This window comes from Zonotrichia albicollis, chromosome 2 (genome assembly GCF_047830755.1).
Source record: "Zonotrichia albicollis isolate bZonAlb1 chromosome 2, bZonAlb1.hap1, whole genome shotgun sequence".
Taxonomy (NCBI): domain Eukaryota; kingdom Metazoa; phylum Chordata; class Aves; order Passeriformes; family Passerellidae; genus Zonotrichia; species Zonotrichia albicollis.
In genome coordinates this window covers 98,780,055-98,804,374 of record NC_133820.1, presented here as the reverse complement: position 1 = coordinate 98,804,374, position 24,320 = coordinate 98,780,055, and the positions used below count along the sequence as shown (strand labels likewise).

General features: G+C 40.8%; 1 protein-coding gene across 5 annotated transcripts in view; it reads left to right on the top strand.

Annotated features, from left to right (window-relative positions):
* The window catches only part of CRACDL (CRACD like), a 67,076-nt gene that overhangs the window by 750 nt on the left and 42,006 nt on the right, over positions 1 to 24,320 (top strand). For 2 of the 5 annotated variants that reach the window (XM_026793024.2, XM_014266616.3), the window contains exons 1-2: positions 20,951 to 21,265; positions 21,349 to 21,412. The exons of 1 other annotated variant lie outside the window; for it this stretch is intronic. The gene's annotated coding sequence lies outside the window, so the exon portion shown is untranslated. Of the gene's footprint in view, positions 1 to 20,949; positions 21,266 to 21,348; positions 21,413 to 24,320 lie in introns of those variants that run through there. 2 more of the 5 variants (XM_005486422.4, XM_026793023.2) reach the window with 2 other exon arrangements.

The following is a 24,320-nucleotide window of genomic DNA, read 5'->3' as shown; positions in this document are numbered from 1 at the left end:
GGATCTTAGGTTACTGTACAGTAATCTCTTCAATTCAAAGCCATTTAAGAGCACAATGAAAGTTTAGTTATGAAAATATTACCTTGCCAGTTTTGCTATACCATTAGCTGAAAACCACCCCATATATAAAGAGAAGTTTTTAGGAAAACCCCAACAATATAAACACTAATTGCTATGCATATTTTCATGCTAGTTAAAAACCTAATTTTTTCTCTATAGCTTTTAAAATAGTATTTAAATTGGATAAAGTAATGCATGTCTTACACTTTATATGTGTATAAGTACCAAAGCAATGTTAGTATCAGCTGAAAGCATGCAGTGGACTGTACACTCCATCCTTTGTCTGAAAGTAAATTGTTATTCCAGGTAGACACACAAGATCTTCCAGAAGCTTTTCCTGTTCTCTTATTTTGCCGTTATAAATCTTAGGTACCATAACTATCTCCCATAAATCTTTCTTTGGTTGGACATCATGTTCTCTACTCAGTACTGTACATTCTCTGTATTTGTCATCATTAAGAAGTTCATTTGCTTTACCACTCACAGATCATTACCTTCCAAAAATAGCAACCATGCATCAAAGCCTGTTTGATGCGGATACAAGGCTGTACATCATTTCTTGCATCAGAATAATTTGTCAGTCTTGGTATCACCATGCCAATAAACACTGGGGCAACAGTCATTTTCCATGCAACATGATATGGATTGTTTTTATGTAAATTTTAAGTGGAACTGAGCTCTCATCAGCAGTTTCTACAGGGCAAAGATTAGATTACTGAAGAAAAAAAAATGTTACTTTATTGCTGGCACTTGTCTTGTAGCTCTTTAATCATTGAAAGAAGGCGTTTTCAGGGTAGGAGTTGGCTTATCATTAAAGGAAAGGGAGCAGGTGCATTTAAGCTTATCCAGTGACGAGGTAGGAACTGTCTGTGGTTGTTTATAGTGATGGGTAATTAGTTTGTCTATGTACAGACGTCAGAGTTTAGAGAAAGTAGAAGGTCATGTTTCTTTGCTTTCACAGAGACCTTGTGAACTTAAATTCTGCTGTGTTTTTAATTAAAAAGTGTTTTATTTAGCATGTGCTTCTGGGTGTATAGGGTCTAATTCTTCTCTTGGAAAAAACCCAGCCAACCTGGCAGTGTTGCTTTAAGGCAGTGGATGGGAACACGAGTGTGTGCTGCCTGCCATTGAGCTCTACAGAGGAAAGGTAGGAAAGGTTCTGCTCCCACTCAGCCTGTGGTGGTGCTGACAGCCTCTGCTGTCCTCTCTGTCGTGCAGGACATTAACAGCTGTACAGCACTTGGCTGGTAGCCTCAGAGTTTATAGTCATGAGGAAAAAACTCCTAAATAAGAAGGACTGGCCCTGAACTGTTACCGAGAAACTGCAAATAGGATTGAATTATGGAAATATCTCAGGGAAATATTTATTGCAGTAGCAAAACTGCATTTCAGATTCACCAGGACAACAGTGAAATCATCAATGTCTAACAATACATGGATAAATTCTCCCTGTTTTGTGTGAAGGTTTAATAAATGGTCAGTGTTTCACAGGCCATCTGTTCCACTCTTGATTTCAGATGTGTGTTGCAAGCACAACTGGTCTTTGACTGGAGAGTGTCACCAACACACATTGTGGAGAGGGACCTGGAGAGCACTCACTGTGCAGAAAGTGACTCTGAAGTCTGTTGTCACTATGTCACAGATCTCTTGTGCAGTGCCCTGCACAGCTGGAATCCATCAGTTTTCTTCTCTGTGGTCTTGCTTCATAACAGCAAGCTCAGGCTTTGGCCATTAAATGTAGTATTTACCCAGCAATGTACAGTTCATGTATCTTTTTGTTACAGAAGCCTACAAGTGCCTTTCTGCAATTGTAGATGCTGATGAACTGAATATGTCTTGTTTGTTGAAGTCCAAAATAAAGGCCATCCACTTGAGCATGGGGATCTTTGTTGGAAGGCAATAGAATGAAGGCTGTACATGCCAAGATTGTAAGATATTCTTAGGAAAAGCTGCTTCTTTTCTCAGCTGTGCATATACTGGAAGAAAGTTAACAATCACAAGAGAGATGAAGTTCAGTCATAAAATGTAATTTATCCAAGATATTAAATATACAGTCTTCTCTTACTGCAAGATTTATGGTTCTGTATTATTAAAGGGACGGTCTGTGCAAAAATGTCAGGAAAGGAGACCATTTACCTGCCTGTTTTATTGCAGTGAAACATCCATTCATGGATGTTGTCACTTAAGGAAGATGGCTTTATCTGTACCAAAGCATTTCTGTGCATTGCTGCTCATCCTCAAGTCAGCAGAACTCCCTCAGAATTATTTGGGTTTGATAAGCTTGGACCACAAATCCCTCCCCAGTGGCTTCTCAGTGTGATACTGCAGCCTCTCTCCTTCCACACTACACATGAAGAGGGTTAAGCTAAGACAGGCTCATTAAATCTGTGTCATCTCATAAATTCATTAATGGAAAGGTCTTCCTGATACAGTATCAAATTTGATTAACTTTTTGGAGGTAGATGTGAGTGTAATATAACAGTGCAATATAAGAGTCTAGCTGCTCTGAAATACATTTAAAATGGAAAGTTTTGAAATTAAACATAAAAGTAAACAATACAATCAGTACAGGAATTCTGGAGTACTCAATTTTTTGGTGTCTATAAAGAGTGCACATAGTGGGTTGTAGAATTCTGAGTGTAAAATGCCTACATCTGTTTGATGAGTTATAACAGGATGAAACTAAAAGTCTTGGCAGCTCAAAGCCAAGCAACTGGGTCTGCTGGTCTCTGGGAAAATGCAGACAGCAGTCTGGGAGCAGAGTGTAAATGTATTAATAGATGTTTCTGTGAAAACTATCAGCAGTGATGCTTCTAGTGAAGCTCAGACTTAAATAACCATTGTCTTAATTTCAAGGGTACCATTTTACTGTTTTTATACCTCTTGCAAGTCCTATTACTCCTGATGCCTGTACTCTATATAGCCTCAAAGGGAGTCAACAGAATTCCTCTTGGCAGTAGTGGCTTATCCAGTAGTTGCAGGAATGGAACAGAAAATTGTCTTGGAACACTTTAAACAGCAGATGGTGTATCTGCTTTTGTGCAGCACTTTTGAAATGCACCTTGGGAGCAAATTTCACTGTAGACATTGGTGATGCCTTAAATTCTGACAAATTTTGAAATAATCAAGAGAAAGATTAAATCAAGGACTTAGAGAAATATGCATCAAAACAGGTATAAGAGATGAAGTGGGACTTTTTAGCCGTTTATCACCATTGACTCTTCATGACCTTGAATGAGTCTAGTGAACTGCAATTACTAGAATATTTACTTAGAGTAAATGGTTTGTTAGCCAGCCTGTTGATGTTCAAAGAGAATGAGATAAAACAGGACACTGATTTCTTTGGTGTTTTTTCCACTGCATTTTGTTTCTCAGAACTCTCAGGCCTGTGGTTCTCCATGCTCCCAGCTGCTTCAGAGCAGCCTCCATCAGTCAGCTCCTGGAGTGTGGAAAACCTTCATGTGTACAAGCTGGCACACACCTTCAGTGCTGTCCTCTGCCAGCTGCTTCTCTGCTGAAGTTTGTTGCTAAGTTAAGACAGAAAGAGCTTTGAAAAGAGTCCTTCAAGGAAAATTTCTTGACAGTACTTGACAGCACAACTTTTTCTTTTATGGAAACACTAAATGATTTTAGGGATAATGTCTGAGTTTACAGGCAAGACATGCCTGAGAGTACACAGTTATAAGGAGTGCTTCAGCTTGCACTGCTAAGATACAGTCACCATAAATGGTTTGTTTGTTCTGTGGATAAAAATACACAATCGCTCTGCTTTTTGTCCCTTTTTTTTTTCCTTTTTTTTTTCTTTTTTTTTTTACAGAAAAGGAGTTTATTTTTTTAAAAGTCTATTTATTTTTAATGAATTTGTTTAATATTGCATCCCTGAAAAGCTAAAATCTCAGTGTGTTTTGGTTTGTTTGTTTTTATCTGCAGCACATTAAAGTTCTGGGCAATGGAGACAGGTAGCTTTTTTTTTTTACTTCTTTGTATCTTAAAGTGGTGAGTGAGATGGGAAGATTACACAGTTCTCATTCTCCATGTCATTCTTCTTTTATCACAACAGCTTTGGCAATTCTGCTATTTAAAGAGAAGTAGGATATAACAAAGGAACTGCTTCATCTTCTAACTCATTGTCTAATACAATGCAATCAGCTGCCTGTATTTTAGAATTATGGGGTTTGTTTGATTCTTGAGTAGATTTCTTTCCTTCCTAAAATGGAAAATATTCTAGAACTGAACAAAGAAGCTATAAATACAATATAATGTGGAACTTAAAGGACTCAGGGCACTGTATGCCATCAAAATTAGTAGCTCTTTTAATCTAACAGCTGTGGCATTGTTTCCTTAATACTGGAATCGGTATCACTAAGGTTTTTTCAAGGCATTGGGGGGGTTGGGCAGATGCAGGAGTTGTACTGCATCAGCTGACCATGGAGACACCAAGAGTTTCCATAGGTCCTGGGACAAATTGGAGGTTAAGGAGGGACAGATGTATGATCTGTCTATCTGTCCTTCTAATTCCATTCCTTGAAGAAGAACAAATTTCTGCAGCTACAGGCCTTTTGAGTTGGTGTAGTGCGGAGGAGAACATATGTGGCCCGAAGTTTAGAGTCTGACTAGCTGAGGGCGAAAGGCCAACGCCCCTCTGCAATTCCTGGCCAGCACCCTTCGGCGTCTGATGGCCTCGGGCTGTGCTGGCTGCGGACTGGCGTACATCGCTGGTATAGGAGAGGAACGGAGCTGACCATTTCCCGGGGGTTAAACATCGGTTTATTGAAGGTGATGCCGGATCCAAACACCGGGAAACCAACCGGGAAAAAATTCTTTTCATAGGGGGTGAAAACAGGATTATAAAGGAGGGGGGGTGGGTACAGGCGGAGCCAATCGGGAAAGGTGAGGGGATGAACTTCACAGAACTGACACTCCATGGAGACCAATAATCAAAAGGTAAAGGAGGTGTCCTGGGACCCCAGCCAACTACCATCTCCAGAGAGGAGAAGGTTCTCGAAACCTGGGAGGAGGAAGGGAGTGATTGACTGGACAGGGAGGAAACAACTTATAAGGGAAACCAGGGGAGGAGCAATTACATATCGGCAACTATGAATAGCGGTTACTATAGCAACTTAGCTGACAGGCTAGCACTGGCGGGAAAAACTGGGGGAACGAACCCATTTTACACATAATAGGGGAGAACAATACATAAATTGGGGGAATAACACAAGAAACTTAACAACACACTACCACAGTGTAGTGGTGTTCCATGCATCACCATAGAGTTGACAGTTTCATAGGTAGGAGCACTGTGCAAAACATCCCCATGGCTTAGGTCTCAAGTGGTAGGGCTACAGGATGGGGAGATTCCAGATCCACATCACTTTGTGTGTTGCTCTGCAGTGGAAGGCATGGATGCCTGGTCTGTTTGAAGTCTGATTTTCACTTACTGATGTTAGCTTCAGAAAACTATGGGACAGAAAAGCATCAGGAGAGGATGAGAATTAATGTCTGTGCTTAGTGGTCCTAATCAGAGTACAGTAAAGCATGAATGAAGTATATATGGGAGTATCTGGGGAAAGTTCTCTTTTAGGCCTCACAGAAACTTTAGATCTGATTTCCATCCTATCTTCTGCACTGTAAGCTGGTTGTGTAGTGTTTTCAGGCATGCTCTCTGGTGTTTGAAAGGAACCATTCATGCTGGTTTCATAGATATTCACCTCAGAGTCACCTGTTCTTCTCAGACCTTCTGAAAGCAGTCTCTTCATCAGAGAACATCAGAGTATCCAAAACTGGGGAGATTACTTAGTGGGGCTGGAAATGACAGAGGAAAGATGACAAAAGCATGTCCCCTCAAACATTTTATTCGCTGTTTTTCTTGCTGGGTGGGGTGATGTTGAAAGTTTTAGCAAAAGATAAACAATGTAATTTTTAGAAATTTAAATGAAAATCAAAACTGTGCAGAGGTAGTGTGACATTCAGAAAGACTATAGGTGGCAGCATCATAATAAAATAGAGTTTATTTAATGCCAAAGAGAAATCAGTCCTTAGTTTCTTCAACAGCATGTCATGAACAAATATATAAGACAGTGTGAAACAAAAAGAGGAGATAAGAAACCTGGAGTTTATAATCATTTAAGCAAACAGTTAAAATATGTCAATCAGTCTCTTAATCTGTGTGATGTCACTTCTGTGAACATGAATGAACATGCAGACTTGCAGAGATCCTTTTCAATATCTTGCTTGGTGCATTCAAGCTATTAGTGGTAGCTGAATTTTGCCACACTGGCACATAATCCAAGCAAGAAAAAGAAAATGCTATTCTCATTAGGACTGTTGTGTGAGGATTTTAAAAAGGAGTATTTGAAGAAAGACAAGTTAGTGTACTTTATTAAGTGTCCTGTCCTAGGTGGCTAATGTCTTTGAGACATTGAAGGTGGATGAAGTAAAGGTTGATTTTTTAATGGAGAGGAGTACTCAACAGTCTATGAAAAGGGAGCCCATTTCAGGTATTTTGGATGTAGCTCCAAACATGAATACTTCTAAGTTAACTTTGAAAAAGAAATCTGTTTTTAAAATAAGGAGGAGAACATTTTTACTTTTGTCCCTCTTACTTGCCATTAAGGTTTATAGAAACTGTTAATGAGGAGCAGCTTCTTGTGCCAATCAGCTGTGTGCCATAATTTTCTCCTAGTATTGGTTTATAGGAGAAATGAGAATTTTTTCCCCTGCAGCCCAGGGAGAGCTGTCAGACCCATTTGGCAGGGCACAGATTCAGTTTTTTTCTTGTACTAATGCATTCCCCTCAAATCACTCATTCCAAAATTATCAAAGTGAAGTCATAGGCTGTGTCTGGTCCATGGCTTTCTTGCTCCTCAGCAGCCTGTTTTATAAGATACTGTAGAGCTTACTGCTCTCAAATATTGAATTATATATGTACTTCTCTCAAAAGTTATTTGATACAAAATCATGGGAGCACAAGTATAGATTTGTTTTTATTTAATCTTGTAGCCTAGCTCTTTTTCAAATCTTATTGTGAGATGAAGTATGGTGCAGATTGTAAACTCAGTTTGTTTAATTGCTACTGGACCAACTGGTGAAGAGTGCTCTGCTTCCATATTGTGGTTTTTTTTTTTTTTTTAAAGTGAGGTGCTTGGTATATGTCAGTGTTTCAAACTGACTGTGCAGATTACAGAGTTCTGGGTGACTTGCATCAGTGAAACGATGCTGGGGGAAAACAGTGTCACTGTGAAAATTATTTGAATGACTTAAGGTTCTCTTTTTTTGATGATGTCTACAAAACCTCTTTGACCAGATGGCAAACCAGTGTGAATTAAACTATTTAACTATTTCTGCCTGTCTTGTGTCTCACACTACCAGGTAGTGTTGAAATTTACCTAAGCAGCTTCCACAGGACTTCAATTTGTTTGCTCAGAGATAGACATGAAGCAAGGTTGCAAAGCTGAAATACACAGATGTTATTTTTTTTTACCCAGCAGAGGGAGAAAAACACTTGTCTGTATTATTTCTTTCTTTCATAAGCCAGTGTAATGAATTAGAGACATTGTACTTTAATATAAAGAGATAACAAAGGCATCACACTCAAAACAGAAGCTTTTAACATCTTCAGAGACAAATCCCAGTCAACTGCAACAGGAAGGAGACACCTAACCTCAAATTCTTGCTGTGCATCTTATTGGATAATGATTCCTATTCACGGCAAGAAGTGATGGCTCCCATCTCTATTTTTAGGTATTTAAAGGCTGTAAAAACTTGACCCTCAATAACTATTTATCTGAAGAGTGGGTGCTTGTAGGGAGTACTTCTGAACTTGTGAGCACTGGCTGTGCCATGTCTGCAGTGTGCAGACATGTCTGGGTAGCAGCTGTATGTGTGTCATTTTCACCCTTTTTCCTTGTTCACATACCCTGATTTCAAGGAAAGGGAATTTGATTCTGTGAGCAAAGATGGCACTGCCCTGTGCCTTGGACATGCTACAGATCTGAGCAATTCAGATAGGTGGACTGGGAAGCTGCATCTGAACCACTGAAGAGTGCAGGAAATGTTGCTGGGTCAGGCTGTCATTGATCTTGGGTTGTTGGAACAGCCCTGGACGCAGTCATGGTTGGATAGTCTGGTGATGGTTTGCAACAAGCGCAGTGGATGTAGTCAACCTCTACTGAAGATCATGAGAGTTTAGCAGTCTGGTTTCAAGCATTGTCCCCGGTGCCACAGAACAGTCCTGAGAGTGTTTCACTTATAACAGCAGATGCAGCCTCAGGCAGAGGCTCCTGGATATGGGCTAGGCTGCATCAAACACATCAAGCAAAGTGATTTTGTCCTTACTCTGGCAGGTGTCAGTAGGTGAGCATTTAGGTATATTGAAGGGGAGGGGAAATTGTGTCTTCTGTTTTGATGATTTTTTTCAAGCACAGTTCTATTTTCTGTGCTAGTCTGTGGACTTTTATAGCATGGTATGAATGATTCGTGTTTGATCCCACAGCTAGAGAGAGCACTTCCAGTGTGTAGGGCAAAGGAGGTCATTTATGTGTTGCTGGGAAAGGCTGTGGGAGCAAATGCCAGTTTTCTCACAGTCACAGCTCACACTTCTCTTTACACTCTGGGGCTGGAAGTAAGGTCAGTGGGCAGCAGGGTGCCGGCAAGAGTAGGAGTTCACTGGAACAAATGAGTGTTCACCCAGCTAACACTTATTTCTGTCTTTTCTTTTGCTGTAAGATTACTCAAAGATGGTCTAGTACACCACTGTTCCAACAGCTGCTGTAAGCAGAAGATATTCTGGATATAATCGGACTCGGTACACTGATGACTGATCACACAAATGTGATAAATTCTTATGACAGGATCTGTGGCTTTGAGGTTCATTGTAGAAGCCAGATTGTGCCTTATTTGCTGTTAAGGCTTAATAGAATTGCCCATTGATTTCTCTGCAGCCACGTCCCCCAAGGGATTTATTCATTCAGGGATTAAAATTGTTCCACGGTTGTCTGATTTGTTTAAACCTCATGCATTTCTCTTAATTGGAGACAGTGACCTCAAAAATAGCCAAAACCTTCCATTATCCTTATGTGGAAGAGAAAGGTGTACCAAAAAAAAAGTCATGTTCTAATGAATGAAGGCTCCTACATTTCTACTTTTGTACCTTCCTACTTCTGCTTGCTTGAGTCAAAAATGACTTGAAATATCTGTCTGATGAATTTGTTTGGAGTGGAAGGAAGCCAAGAATTATTTTAACAAATGTTTTAGCTTGACACTGAGTATGGAGGCTTAGTTTGCCAAGCTGGAAAAGTGAATAACTAGGCAGTTTTTGTGAGGCTTATATAGGGTGTGGGTCATCTTGAATGTCAGTTCCAATCTGTGTTACATATTTGTAGAGGAGCGTATATCGTGGATGAATTGACATGTTCTCATAAGTTTTGTGTTTCTCTGAAGCAGCAGATTAGTTTTGAGAAACAGTGGCACATAGTGCAGTCAGCAGAGAAGCTGAAAGGACTTCAGGAAATCAGCTCCTTCTGTGTGCTGGACAAAATTTCTGAGGTACCCCCAAATGTGTCTGGAGGAGCGTCGTGTTGGGTGCCGTGATGGTGCGAAGGGAATGTGTCTGGTAAGCTGGGTGCAGAGTACAGTCAGGAGCTTTATGGCTCCTGGGAAAACTGGATGGAGTTCAGCACAGGAGAAGGGAGCCTGCGAGCACAGGGTCCTGTGGTTTGGTGGGCTGCAGAGCTGTTGTCCTGTCTGTGCCCTCTTGGCTGTAGAACAGGCTCTCTTGCTTCTCTTTCTTCTGTGCCAGTGTTAATTCTTCCCACAGCTGTGAAAGAAATCAACAAAAGCCACCTGAAAGTCGATCTGCTGCTGCTCCCATTTTTGCGCGGGCATTTGAGATCACAGTGTAGTGTATGTGAAAAGCCATATGTGGGCAAGACAGGATCTGCTGCAAGGTCAGAATTGGGTTGTGTCCCTGGATTCACTTGAGATCTGAGGCTGTCAAAACTTAGGTCAAAACCAGGCTTTTGGCTAATGTTAATCTGATGATGAAGGCAGATACAATCCTGGTAATTAAAAACGAAACCCCAAAGAAACCTTGATTCCATGGATGAAGGAGAATTCATTGAAGAGAAGGGAGGCTTCTCTGAGCATCACTCTCTACTTTGTTCTGCCCCCAGTGAAGTGGTGCTCTATTATTACCCCTTTTTAGGAATTTTTTTCCAATGACTATTCTTGCTTTCACTCAGACTTTCTGCAGCCTTCGCTGCTGTTTTCCCTGCAGAGTTTCTCCTTCTTTGCTTTCTTCTTTTGCAGAGAAACATCTCTGCCATACCAATACCTGCATTTGTGATAGCAATCTTAAGGGACACCTCTCTGCCCCAGAACATCAGTTGCTCCTTTGGATTTGCCATGCATAGATAGATAGATAGATAGATATAGATATATATCTATCTATCTATCTATCTATCTATATATATAGATAATGATTCTGTTGCTTTCATTATGTCCTTGGATAAGGAAGCTCTGTTGCATTTTACTCTTGCTTTGAATTGCTTCAGTAATGCTTAAACCAGTTGCAACAAGGGGTTATTAACTTGAAATTTAACAGTGGAAGATGATAGGAGGAAAACAAGTATATTTCTTTCCTAGAAACAAGTTGAAATCATGGGTTTGTAATAATATACCACTGCATATCTGATAATCCAGGGTCCCCAAGTGGGCTTCAACCCTTGAACAGGCAAAGTTTTATGACACTGAAGGTCAGTCCATTTCAGAAATACCTGAACTGAGTAAACAGTCTGGCTCCTCTGACATTTGCATTGAGTCTGCACTATACAGAAGGATAATAGTAGCTAGCCTGCTGTTTTGACAAAATTATGCTCTTTAAACTGGTTACCAGTGCTTGTGTAACTCAACACGGTTAGCACAAGCGTATGAGTGTTTTTATTTGGACTCTGATGGAGTACTTTAAGGAAGTGCTGTCTCCTCTAGAGTAAAGAGGTTGTTTCCATCACCTTTCTTACAGTGAGAGGATGTTTTTAGCAATAGCTAATCCTGCGAATCTGATATGAAATGATTCTGTGAGCAGAGAGCACAGTAAATTGTCATGTATACACAACAATTTTTGGTCAGTTTTCTTGAAATATTCTCTGCAACTCTTGCAATGAACCTGGTGTCACGAGTTCGTTAGTCAAAGCAACATAGTGACAATTAGAGTTTTAAATCAGATTCTTAGTTTTTACTTACATTGCTTCAACAGTCTGGTTTAATAACCAGCTCAGCTGCTTTGCCTTCTTATTCTGAATGAAAGTCACAAGCTGTAGCTGAGTCACAAGATGAGAGGACCATGTGTGCAGATAGGTACATCTCAACCTCCTGCTGAGCTCCTAGGTACTTTGGATCTGTGGATGGTGGTGTGAGAACCTCCAGCAAGGGCTTCTTGGTTCTACCTCCACAAAACAAACTTGCAAATTCTGCTGAAAAGTATTTCATTGTTTTTTCAACCACATCTGCTCCTACACAGCACTGCACTTGTCAGCTGTATTTCCATCATATAGAGTCTCATTTCCTCCTAGCTTTTTGTATCTGACTAGTTGTTATTTTAATAGCCTCTATTTCTGAAGCATAGGGCAAAATAAAAGTGACCAATCTAGTTTTATTCATTGTATTTATAAGTGATTGCACCATTTTGTTTTCTCAGTCCAGTCTTTGGTAAGGAATGTGGCTGGAATTTCCAATAGCACTGAGCATCATCCTAACTGTTTATTTGGCTGTTAGAATTAGACTGAAGCTGAGTGCTTATACTAGCTCAGCCCAAGAGTCTGCTGTGATGTTATTAAAACTTTTTACTCCATAACAATCTGTACAGTTTGTAGTGATCTGGAGACAGTATCTGCTTTAAAAGTTTAGGGTAAGGAAGCAAAAGCCATTTGCTAGTGAAGGTAACAGTGCTACTGTGATAGGAACATGCAAATGATCTACTTACATGAAAAGGTTCATTATCAAAATAATCCTCAACTTTTAGGTAGTCTGTGTGATGTTTCTTATTACTCAGCCACTTTGCTTACGAAGAGGAAATTGCCAAATACTGGGTGAGACCATTTCAGTTTATAAATGTCTTAATTACATTGGATGTGTAATGCCTGATAAGATGCTGTTTGTTAAACCATAACGCCCTGGCAATTTTGTGCAGACTGCTTGCAAAGAGCATTATTTACTTTGCTGAGTCAAAGCATAAGGCTGAGTGTGTCAGAACCAAAGTTCATTGGGGAGCTGTAACCAACCTGCCTCTTGTGTGTGGGGTGGACTCCAGTTACACCATTCCAAGTTATTCATCCTTTTGTCCCCTCACTTGAAGGACCTAAAAAGTTACACCATCTGCCAAAGCTATGAGTGACAGAGTATAATGAAGGAAATTAATACAAGTATCACTATTATGTCTAATAAAATATCACTGGCTTACAGTGAAAACATGAAGGGAAGTTAATCAAGAAATAAAGACATTGTGTGCTGCATAAGTCAATGCTGATTTCATGTAGCTGTAAAAATGAAGATGTAAATTGTTTACGTGCAACTGTCATTTCTAAGACTTTGAAAACCAACTAAAATAGAAAACTACTTTTTCCTGGGCTTACCTCTGGAAAAAATAAAAGGTACTTAAATCCCATTTTCTTAAAGGCATTGTAGAATTTTACATCTTATTCTGGATTAGGAAAGTAGTTTGCTCTGCTGTGTAGTTATCAAATCAAATCCTGCAATATTTAGTAACTAGATCACACCCAACTTATTTTAAAACAGATTATTTAAAAACCTACCATGTAGTTAGTATAGCTTGGAAACAGAAGATATATTTAAGAAGAAGAAGAAGAAGGAACTTTTCTGCTTCTATTTGGATGTTAAGATTACTTTCTGGGTATGTGAAGGCTTTATTTTCCTCAATTTTCCTTCTATTTCCCCTTTCTTTTTGATATCAGTCTCTCTTGCCTCTAGTAAAACCCAAGAAAAACCTGGACATGAAATAAGCTGGAGAATTGGACCCACATACCTAAAACTAAAAATTGCAGCAGGGGCAGGAGAATTAGAAAAGGAGATTATTAAAAGAAACTGTATTAAAAGAAACTGTATTTGTATCCTTTTGCTTCAGAGGTTATGTACAGTAGCACGAAAGAGGGTGCCTATTTCTTCTCTTCTGTCTGACTTCTGCCTGGCAGTTCTGCATGCAGGCACCCAGAATCCAGGCCAGATGGGCTCAGCTCAGTGCTGGTGGTAGTACTGCCCTCCTGCTCCAATGATGGCTGTAAGGAAATGGACATAGATGGCAGTTCTGTGAGTGTTGTTTGAGGAACACAGAGCACTTGGGAACTCAAGTGATTGCCCTTTGAATTATTTGAGTCATGGTACATGTGTGAGAACACTGGTATCACTTTGTGTTGCATGGAGTTTTGGCTTTTTAATTCTTTTGAAATTGCTCATGCTTCCTCTGGACATTGTCCTTCAATAGTAATAGAACTTTTATGGCTAGTCATGAATCAGTAAAAATTGTAAAACCCAGCCTAGAGCTGATGCAGTTGTGTCATCATAAATGTATTCAGAGCGTACTCATGCACACAGAGGGAAATGGTGCTTGGCAGTGCTAGATTAGCAGTTGGACTTGATGGCCTCTAAGATGTTCTTCAGCCTAAATGGTTCTGTGATTGGTGCCTAAATGGTGGATGCTGAGAGCTGCATAGAAGGCCATTGTTCCTCTCTGTAGTCTTCACATCCCAACCCAGGCAGTGTATGCCTTGGGTACTGTACTGTATTATGTGTATTATAATGGGCTGTTTCAATGGCCACTGGGTGTGCTTGCATCAACTTGAGCCTAGATGGAACAAGAGGTGGGAACATGCAGGGACATGGACTGCAGTGCAGGCTAGACAAGCCCTCTGAGGACTGAAGGTGCTGTGTTGTTCTCTTTTCCTTGTTGCTCTTACAATACAGAGATGCACTTGTCCTCAGCCTAAATAATCTCACTAGATGGTGTGAGCTGTTTAGCCCTCAAAGGGGAAAAGAATTCTTTGTTCCCCATCTCACAGCTCCTTTTCTCAGGAGTTCCTCTTAGTTACCATGGATATGTAAACTGGTGGTACAGTCTTCCCATCCTTTATTCATACACCTACTAACATCTGCACCAGTGCAGCTTTCAAATATAGGCCTGGCTTGTGCTGGATCTGGCTAAATCTGGAGCTGTTTTACACATTTCTTTGACACGTTGGTTTTGGCTGGTCGTTCTACCTTTTTGAGCAGATGTAACATTTCATAACTTGTCACTGAATTTTTATCCTTCCATTCATGATGGTGACAACCAGAAATCTGATTGTGAACCACCAATGTGAGGCATATAAAGCAGCTTGGGAATTTCAAGAAATCTGTTTCTCAGCACCCCTCCCTTGAACATTGGGTGGTGTACGAAGTAGGAGGTTACATGGAGACCTGGAGCAGGTGGGTCAATTCCATACAGTTCAGCAGCAAAGGAATTTGCATTGCAAAAGAATTTATGCATCTTATTCTTCAGTGGCACTCAAGCCCAATTGCGCTTGATTTTACACTAACTGACTAATCAAGGAATCTTTCTTTAGGCTTCAATGGACATTGAGTCAGAGCTGCTGAGACCAAGGGCACTGAACCACCTGGTTAGGTTTATTTCCTTCATAACTTGGTAGGAAGCTCTGGAAAACTAGGACCAGCTCTGTAGCATCAGCATTTATCTAAACATTAAGAGATAAAGACACTGCAAACGTGACACTGTTCCCACTTACTTGACCATGTGATGCATGAAGAAAGTGGAGAGTAGACACCTTCTGGCTACTGGCTGTCAGCTGAGCCACAGGGGAAACAGAAAAAGACAAGTGTGTTTGCAAATTTAAATATACAGAGAAGCATTGAAGTAGGAGTTCTCAAGCTTTTGTTCACTTGCACTGTTTGGATAAGTTGTTGGTCTTTTGTGGCATTCAGACATGAAATACAGTTAATATTTTTTCATGACATTTTTTCTGTCTTTACCTATAAAAGAAGGCCACAATAGTAATGAGAGAATTAGCAAATGTGTGTGTTGAGAGTGTTGCTGTGGCTGTGATTTTTCCAGAGCCATGTGAGATCTTCTAAAGTATGAATAGTATCAAGGTTTTTACTGCTCTTATTATTTAATTGTATTCTTACAGTATTCGAAGGACTCAACCAGCACAAGAAGCTATTGTGCTTGGAACTGTGCAAACACTCAAGACAGAATAGTCTCTAAAAAATTCTGAGTTTAATGCAACAAGACAGGTAAAATATGCGCATTCAGGCAGCTCCGTAATACCTTGCTGCTAGGCATTTAGGTGGGGTCATAACAAGACATTTGTCACCTTGCCCTCCTTCCTCCTCCTCCTATGCAGCTTCTGTCCTCCTCCTGACATCCTTCCCAGCCAGCTGCTATAGCAGTTTTCCAAGCTCTTCTTCTGGCACTGCCCCTGTAGGGCAGCCCAGCCTGGGTACCCTGCAGGGTGCAGGCATGGTCCCATATCCACATCAGTCATTTCAAAAAAGTCCTCATACATTTTCACTGAAAGGAGTGAGACACTTGCTGAAGACTCTGGAAAATCATTTGAAGTTCCAAGTCAAGTTTTTTCCCCACACAGCATTTGTTTCTTTTGGAAGTCCACATGCAATTCTCTGCACTTAGCTGCTGCACAACTTGATGTCTTCTCTGTACCAGAACACACACAGCCAGCTGCTGGGGCTGCAAATCCTGCTTCCAAGAAATAGCTGCAACATAGACTACTTTCCATCACTGAACATGGTTCACAGTTCTTCTTGGTACCTGTCTTTGCCCTGGCTTTGTACTTTGTTTCCTCTTAAAAACTTTGCTCCTACGCTAATGGCTCTCAAAGGGACAAGGAGAAAATTCCTGTTGGTGGAGCAAGCCATTACCCAGATCTGCCAGTCTGCCTGCCATACTATTTTGGATGCCAAGTTGACAGCAAGAATGAATTTATGCCATGAGATTGAAAAGGAAGTGTATCATTCAGCTGTTTGGACCAGCAGATGGCAAATGTAAAGGAAAAAAATCGATCTAAGAGCCAATTCAGAGAACAGACATTAAATAAAACCATCTGGCAAACATATGAAGGGAGAGAAGATGATGAGACCAAGTTCTGCTTTAAATATCTGCTCACATTGAGAGGAAGTTGGTGGGAACTCATTCCATGGGAGAGCAGGCTTTGAGCCTATAAGGAGTCCTGTGTAGTGTCAATGCCTGTGGCACTGTTGAGGATTTATAAGGACCCTAAACTATCAAGCCTAAGCAGCAGCATTCCTGCCTGTGTGAGGTCCTGGTGATACCACAGAACAGTGAATACAGAACTGCTTGATCCCCCATGATGGGATTGAAAAGACCACACCTAGGAAACTCATTTGTAGAAAGAGACTAGAAAGATAAGCATGGAAGTAAGCAAAGAGGGTGATCTAATATTAGTTGTGGAAGCCCCATCCTTGGAAGTGTTCAAGGCCAAGTTGGTTGGGGCTTTGAGCAGCCTGTTCTAGTGGAAGGTGCCCCTGCCCATAGCAGGGGGGTTGGAACTAGATGATGTTTAGAGTCCCTTTCAACCCAAACCGTTCTATGATTTTATGATATCACAAATTCTGAAAGACGCTGATAAATCTATGCCAATGCTGTGGCATTTTGTTACTTTGCCCTACTACATTAATTCCCAGAGAAGAAAGATGTTTGTGGCTTTGCACTTAGGCTCTTATGTAAAATTTCAAAAGAGAAACATTGTCCCTTGAAAAGGGAATTGGTATCTTACATAAGTGCCCAGGCTTTCTTTTGGAAACTTGCTCTCAGGGAATGTGATTTCAGAGCCCAGAAGTCTAGCAGATGTTATTACTATTTCGATTTTACAGGTCAGTGCTTTTGGTTTTTATGCTCTGAGAAATGCCTGCAGCTGCTAGCCTGTCTTTTATGTTATAAAAACAAGTCAATTCAGTATCGTATTCTTAATTTGTACATGCATTTTTCTTTTTCTGGTAAAATGGGGATACTGTTGAACATTGCAAAAACATCTAGTAGCCAACAGTTTTGTTAGCAGACTGTGTCATCTTATTTCCATGAAGGGCAGCAGTGGATAATTGTGCAGTGAATTTCGTCCTTGATATCCAGGCCCGTGGCATTAAACAGAACAAATAATCCCACCACTTAAATGCAGTAAAAGAAAAATATTCCAGTATTGTAACCTAAGTTTTTAATGCCTCTGTTGATAATAAGGTTCACATGAGTGATGATGTCGTAGCAGTATTTTGTGCATTAACTGTTGTTTTCAGACTTTGCATGGGAAAAAGTTGCCAACTCTCGCTGAACAAAATTTTCAAATATCTATTTTCTTTTCATTTCATCTGTGTTGTTACTGATTAGTTGCTGTATCTGAGAAAGCTTTCTTTAGTTTTCCTCAGTGTCTAGTAGCCAGACTAACAAAAAGGCAGTATTTCTGTCCCTTTACTCCGATGAATAATTCATTGTCCTGCATTTTCTTGTGTCAAGTAAATTTCAACTCTTGCTTTTGTAAAGATGGTTTATGAGAGGTCCTGGACACACAGAAATTAATTGCTGCCTTCAGGCATGTTATTATCTTTGCTGAGAGGGAAGTAACAGTTTATTTCTGTTAAATTTTGGTTAAAGAATTCACTATGCAGAGTGTTAGAGGGATGGTATCCTTTAATGGAAGTTGGAGCTTGGCAGGTTTTTTCAGTGCTGTTCCGCTGCTATTCCCCCCAGCTCAGCTGAACAATGGGCTGGAGAGATGCTGGCAGTGTTGCTTGGTTACAATTCAGCAGCGTGAATCAGTGCTCCACGAAGCTCCTTCTGCGCCCAACAACGCGGACACTTCTCGGCACCGTGTCACTGATGTGAGGGAGATGTGAGCAGATTAGGGACCATCTCAGTTACTGTAACACTACACCTTTGCAGAGGGATTGGACAGCTGCGTTTGACTTTCAGGGGTTGAAGTCAGGCAATTTGGAGCTGTCTGTTTTACATGGCTTTACAAGTATATAGCCAAGTAAAGAGAATTTTTAACAGTGTGTTTTTGTTGCAAGGTGTGTTTGACAAGTTTGGTACTTTGGCATCCTTCTGAATTCATCAAGGAGATTAAATCCTTCATTAAGTATGTTCCTCTGGAATAGACATGCCATTTGCTGAAGCCTGCCTGCAGGCAAAGTGAAACATGTAAGAGGAACTGCTACCTTCCTCTTATTTCATTTGACCAAGTCTTAAGCTGGCATAAAATGAAGCTGGTGGAGTTATGCCAGTTTAGACAATAGCAAGATGTGACAGGTTATTTTTAACACTATGGAGTGAATTTTCTCTACCCCACTTAAATCTATTTTACTACTTACCTGTTCTTGCGGTTCAAGACATGACTGGAGGAAATGTTAGAAGAGAGGAGAGGTCTCCAGTTTGTGCTTTCCATGGAATCAGCCTTTCCCACAGCTTTGTTTCCATCTACATATTTTTTCTAACTTTTACATGAATCCTGAAATTATTTTCTTCTTCCTCTCTCTTTTGGGCTCAGCAGTTCTCCATTTCTTCTCAAATCTACCATACTTGTGTTTTTTTATTTATCTTTGCCTCCACTAAGGTCCTCACTAGTAAAAGTTTATATTTGCCACACCTTTGATCTGCCAAGCTTTCTCTGTTTTCTCTAATATCTGCTATTTAATGCAGCTTGTTGCATGGCTGAACATTAAGACCATTTGGAAAAATCTGTAGGAAAAAATGCACTGAATTGCCATGCACTTGACTGGGCTTGCAAAAGCTGAATCGATAATAAAAAAATTAGTCTAGAGCTATCTAAAACACAAATATTTCTATGAGTAAATTCTCTGCACTGTTTTGCCTCCTGGTGATGGTGTCTGTAAGATGGCCTTTCTTCAGAAGATTGTTTCAGAGTATCTGCATTGCTTAAAAATCAGTTGCACTGCACAAAGCTGTGATTTCTGATTTGTGCTGTGTTGTTACATGATCAGTTTTTCTTTGGCAGCAGCAGAGTATATATTTAATATCTTAAATTTTCAGTATGTTTCCTCCAAATGCCTATTGGTTATCTACAGGGATTTTTATATTTTGAATCTATTTAAAACCTGGATTAATTTAACCCTGCTGAATTCAGACTGTGGAATTCATAACTATTATGTTTGGAAGTTTAAGTGCTTATGGGATAGGACTTAACTCTGACCTCTTCCTGTTTCTGCAATAAAGTAAGAAAAGGAAATGAACAAAATAACTTTAATTTTCCTATTAATACGATTAGCTTTGGCTCCTGTTCAGAAAGGTACTTGAAGGACCATAATACTCATCTTTGGGCAGTTATATTTGCTGCAGAGATTGACTGATTCCCTGGATAAACAGGCACGTTTATGGGGTGGGAGAGATCTGGAGCATGGCTAAGAGACTGCTTCCTGACCTCAGGCCTGTGCTGAACACAGATTTTTCAGGCCACTGGAGCTGGCTACAGTGAAAGGAGAGCCTTTTTGGGGACGCCCTGCATGCATGAGGAGTAAGCACTAGGTGTGCCACGGCACAGCTGAGCAGGGCTGGCGTTCTGCAATGGCACTTGTGTGCCCTTCCCTTCCACTAAAGCATTGCTTTGTTTCTGCCAGCTAGAAGGCTATTGTGGAGTAATTCCTTCTAAGGTCATAGCTGGACTTCTCTAGACATGACAGGCCAGTTCTCCTGCCCCTGAGACCCTTCTTTAGGAGAGCAGTTGCCTGCATGGTGGCTGTGTGGTAGGGACACCCACTGCAAACTCATGCAGAGATATGGAAGTTACTGCCCTGGCTGAGCTGGACTATGAGCTGAATATCCTCACAGATATTCCTGTCTGGGACTGGCAGAATCTGCTTGAGCAACGAGGGAGCTGCTCACGTGTGAGAATGTGCTCAGATGTGATGGAGAAGCAGCCGGCTGGAATGAAAGGACTTGTTTCTGCACTGATACCCCTCAGCCCTCCCAGCCTCATGGGCCCCTCCAGCCTGTGGGAGCCTTGCCACATGTGATGTGCACAGCACTGCTTTCATGCCATTTTTGCCAAGTTCCTTGGAGCCAGTAGAAAGCAAACAAGCATCTTTTCCAGGTAGTTGGGTCTTTGACATTCATTATGCTGCATATGAGGAGGTATTATTTCCTTTTGCTCTACAGGATGATAGGGCTGGGTATACCCCATCCAAGGGACTCAGAGGCACTTTAGCTCTTCAGGTCTGGCTCAGCATTTACTTTTCATCTTTTAGAAAATACATCCTGAGGAATTTGCAAGATGAATAGAGTAAATAATACAATGACATGGGAATAACTTAAAATATTTACAAGGCCAGAAAATGCAGAGTTCTTGTGTCATCATAAACTTCTCTGATTTGCTTCCTTTCAGTTTTCTATGTTGAGTTTGGCTTTAGATTATGCTTCATAGTGTTGTGTATGGGATAACATTTTTTTTGTTTTCATATGCTTAATATTTTCTCATTGCATTTGTTAATGTTGAAGCTGTGCCTATGGTGGGTGGTTTCTTCTGCTTTATTTAATGACCAGATTTGAAATAGATCTTATTTTAAGGTTAAAAACTTTCTGGTTTCATTGGCATGAAGAGCAGAAAATGTTACCCTCCATTTTTGTGTGTGTATTTCCTATTTTCACAACAGGTGCCTTTTTATCATAAAAATAGCTCAGCACCTGTTCCTTTGTCCTGGGTGCCACGCAGTGGCCTTTACAAAGCCAGGAGTAACTTTTGGCATGGCCCTCCCTTTCCAGGAAGGACCCAGCTAAGCTTCCTGAGTAACATCAGCCTCTGCTAAGAATTCAGGTCAGGATCTCCCTGCTTGTTACCTAGCAACTTGGGGATACTGGTGCTTTTTCCTCTGACCGACTCCTTCCGCGTGAGACCCAGGGATCACTTGGGGAAGGATCAGGGCAGTGCTCATAACTCATGCTCTGGGAAGGCAGGGTAGCCCCATGCTGGCTCTCTGATGACGTATAGGATGCACTGTCCAAGCTGAAGAGAATTGAGACTTTCAGAATTCTCTGCACAAACTTGAAAGTGCCTCTGCTGGTTTTGCTACCACTTAAATGTCTGGAAAAGTGACAGATCCCTTCTGAAATACCAGTAGCCTTTTGTGGTGTGTTGAATCTGACAAACAGGAACCTACGCAGGTAAGCAGCCTGAAGAAAGTTTATGTCTGAGGTACATTAAGGGTTGTTTTCCTCCAGGTGAAATGTGTTTCTTGGTTACACAGGTGCACAACATTCACTTCTGGGACTATTGACCTGCCTTTGTACTTATTAAAGTTTCATTGGATGGTAAGTAAAAAAGTTAAGTAGAATGATGAACTGTCCTCCCTTGTTCTTTGTGGTGTGTGTTTATATATAAATTGCTGAAAACAACCTTTAAACTTTTCTGGTTAATTTATTGTAGAACTGGCTAATGAAAAATCTTTAAGCGATCAAGAGTTATTGGTTGCCATGCTCTCACTGCTACTCACTGCTGGTAGCATATTTGCAAAATAGAAAGCAGCAAGTCCCTCTGGCTGTGTATTGTTTGCAGAGGCCAGCAGTCATTGCCTCTGGTTAGTAACACAATGGGATTTTGTTTCCCTGTGGTAGATTACAAGTAGAAACCCTTTGTCAAATGTAAAAATTAGAGCGATGTGCCATTCTAAGAAAAATACTTATAAACAAAAACGTGTCCCTTGTGTTGTAGCTTCTCTTCTCACAAATAGTAGAGATGGTGGGAATCAAACCAAAGTATGTTCATATCTAGTGCCGGTATAGGGCTGGCATGGTAGTTTTCTGAAGGACCACTCTTAACAGAAAATACAGTTTGCATGTTTTGAAAAACATGGAAATTAATGTTTCCAGGTACATTCAAACTGTTTAACTTGCCTTTTTCAGAAGTCTGTAAGCAGCACATTCCATCTCTTCAGAAATAGGAATTGATACAGATCAAATTGACTTGAGCAAAGGCATGCCTAGTGACATCAGCCAAAGATCTGGCTGCACGTCTCTGGGGCAGGTGCACTCTAAGCATGTTTATATGATTTTTGCACAGAAGGTTGTAGTGGTGGATTCTAAATAGGGACATAAAAGACCAGATTATTTTTAAGCAATATATTTTAATTATTTCTAATATGGTGCTGTTTAATTTGAGTGCTGACTCTAAGGCATTCAGAAGCTGATTTCTTCAGAGAGACTAAGTGCAGCTTCAATTGATATTTTCCACATTTAGTATTCAGAAAAACAATTCCTGGAGTCTCATGTTGCATACCTGATACAGCAGCTGCTTTTTAAGTGTGCATGTCCAATTTGGTATCTGAGACTTTTTGTCTCTATCATACTTCTGGGAGTGCTCATGCATTCATTCCTAGGAATTGCAGGCTGTGTGTCCACATTAGGAGAGTGAAAAAATATATACCAGGTCAGTATCTTCATGCAGTTCACCATGTCCTTTATTACAAAAAGCTCTCCCAAGTGTGTAACTTCATACTACTGTCTGATTAGGGGATGTAGGACAGAGTAGGAAAAATATCTGTTTGAGGAGGTGCTTCACATTTCATTTAATTGTTCTCGTCTCTAAGTCAACAACTTGCAGGAGGCAGTTAACAGCACAAACCTCTTCAGTAGCTTAGATCTAGCTCTCAGTAAAATAGCACCCTCAGAACACAGCGTGGGACCTGAGAGATTAGGTCACCCAGCACCTCCTGATCTCGTCTCTGTTCACAAAGCCTGGTAGTGTCCTCTGAGTAGTGCTCTTCTGGCACAGCTAGGAGCTCTGCTAGATATCTCATTCCCTACCCATTGCTGTGACTCACAAATATTTTTAAAATGTTTTAAAAAAGCAGGCCCCTAAGCAAAGAGGATCAGAATTTCTTCAGCCTTGAGCTAGTATATTTGCCAACTGCATGTAAAAGGCTAAATATTTTCCCATTATACCTACACCAGAGACACTCTGTAGATACACAGATGGCTGGGCCCTTGCAAATTCAGCCAAGGGAGCGTATGTTGGCACTTCAGGGTTTGAAAAGGAGCTGGAATGGGTCCTGTAGTCTGGTATTGGCAGTCAGCAGCAGCATATGAGTGGTTGGACCTAGGAAAGAGCCAAGTCTGGAAAGGTTATTACAACACTGGCCTTGCATGAACTGTATTTCTTGATAGTAAATAGCTCAAATATGTACTTGGACTCTTCAGTAGTCAAGAGGAGGCAGGTGAATGCTTTCTCTCTATTTGTCTGTCAACATGTGCAAGCCTAACTAGGAGCTGGGAAGCTTAAATCCAAGAGTTATCTTTGTGTCATTTAGCTACAGAGGCTGCCTGGGACCCAGTGTCTGGTTCTGGGCATCTGGCTGCCAGAAGAGGTGAGCTTGGAGTAGGGCAGGTGCAGGGAAGAGTTAGTAAAATGTCAGGATAATGGAGAGCTTCTATCTGTGAGGAAATTAGGATGCCATGACTTATTTGGCTTTGCAGATGAAGACTGGAAGGGGGGATAGACATCTTCTCTAAATACCTGTGGCAAAAGAAAAAGGCTCCTTCAAGGAAAGTATTACATTAGCACAAAACCAAACAGGTATACACTGGCCATTTAGTCTGGGATTTTTTAACCATCAGAGTTACCAAGTTCTGGAATAGCATTTGAATTTCAATAGTTTTCGAAATAAGACTTTAATCAGCCTGTGAAGGGCTTATATTGAGTGTTTGCTTGCACTGAATGCTCAGGAAATTTGCTCTGTATGTTCCCAAGTTTTATTCTGAAACACCTATATGAAGCTCAAAGATATAAGTGTATCAAAACGTTCCTCAGGATTTTCTTAAAGAGTTTTCACCACGTGACAGAACTGAAAAAGTCCAGGCAATGCATGGAGCTCCTGCAATGAGAAGGACCTGATAGGTGGGATGCATCTGATAGTGATAGGTCTTGCAAAACCACAGAGCTAAAGAGCCTTTGTTTGCAAAATGACTCATCTGACTTTGGACCTACCCAAGGGACCAGCAAAGGCCAAGAAGTGCTGGGACCCTTCTAAGATGTTGTGGGACTGATTATTTTGGACTTGAGTTTCTGATTTGTTACTGTGACTAGCTCCACACACATGGAAATCTCACCTACCTCCCTGGGAAAGCAAGCAAAACACAGCAGTTTGAGCAGGGAGTTCCTTCCAAGAAGTTCCTTCCCTAGGCATGGGATGACCCTGGAGGTCTGTGCCATGCCTGAGAGACA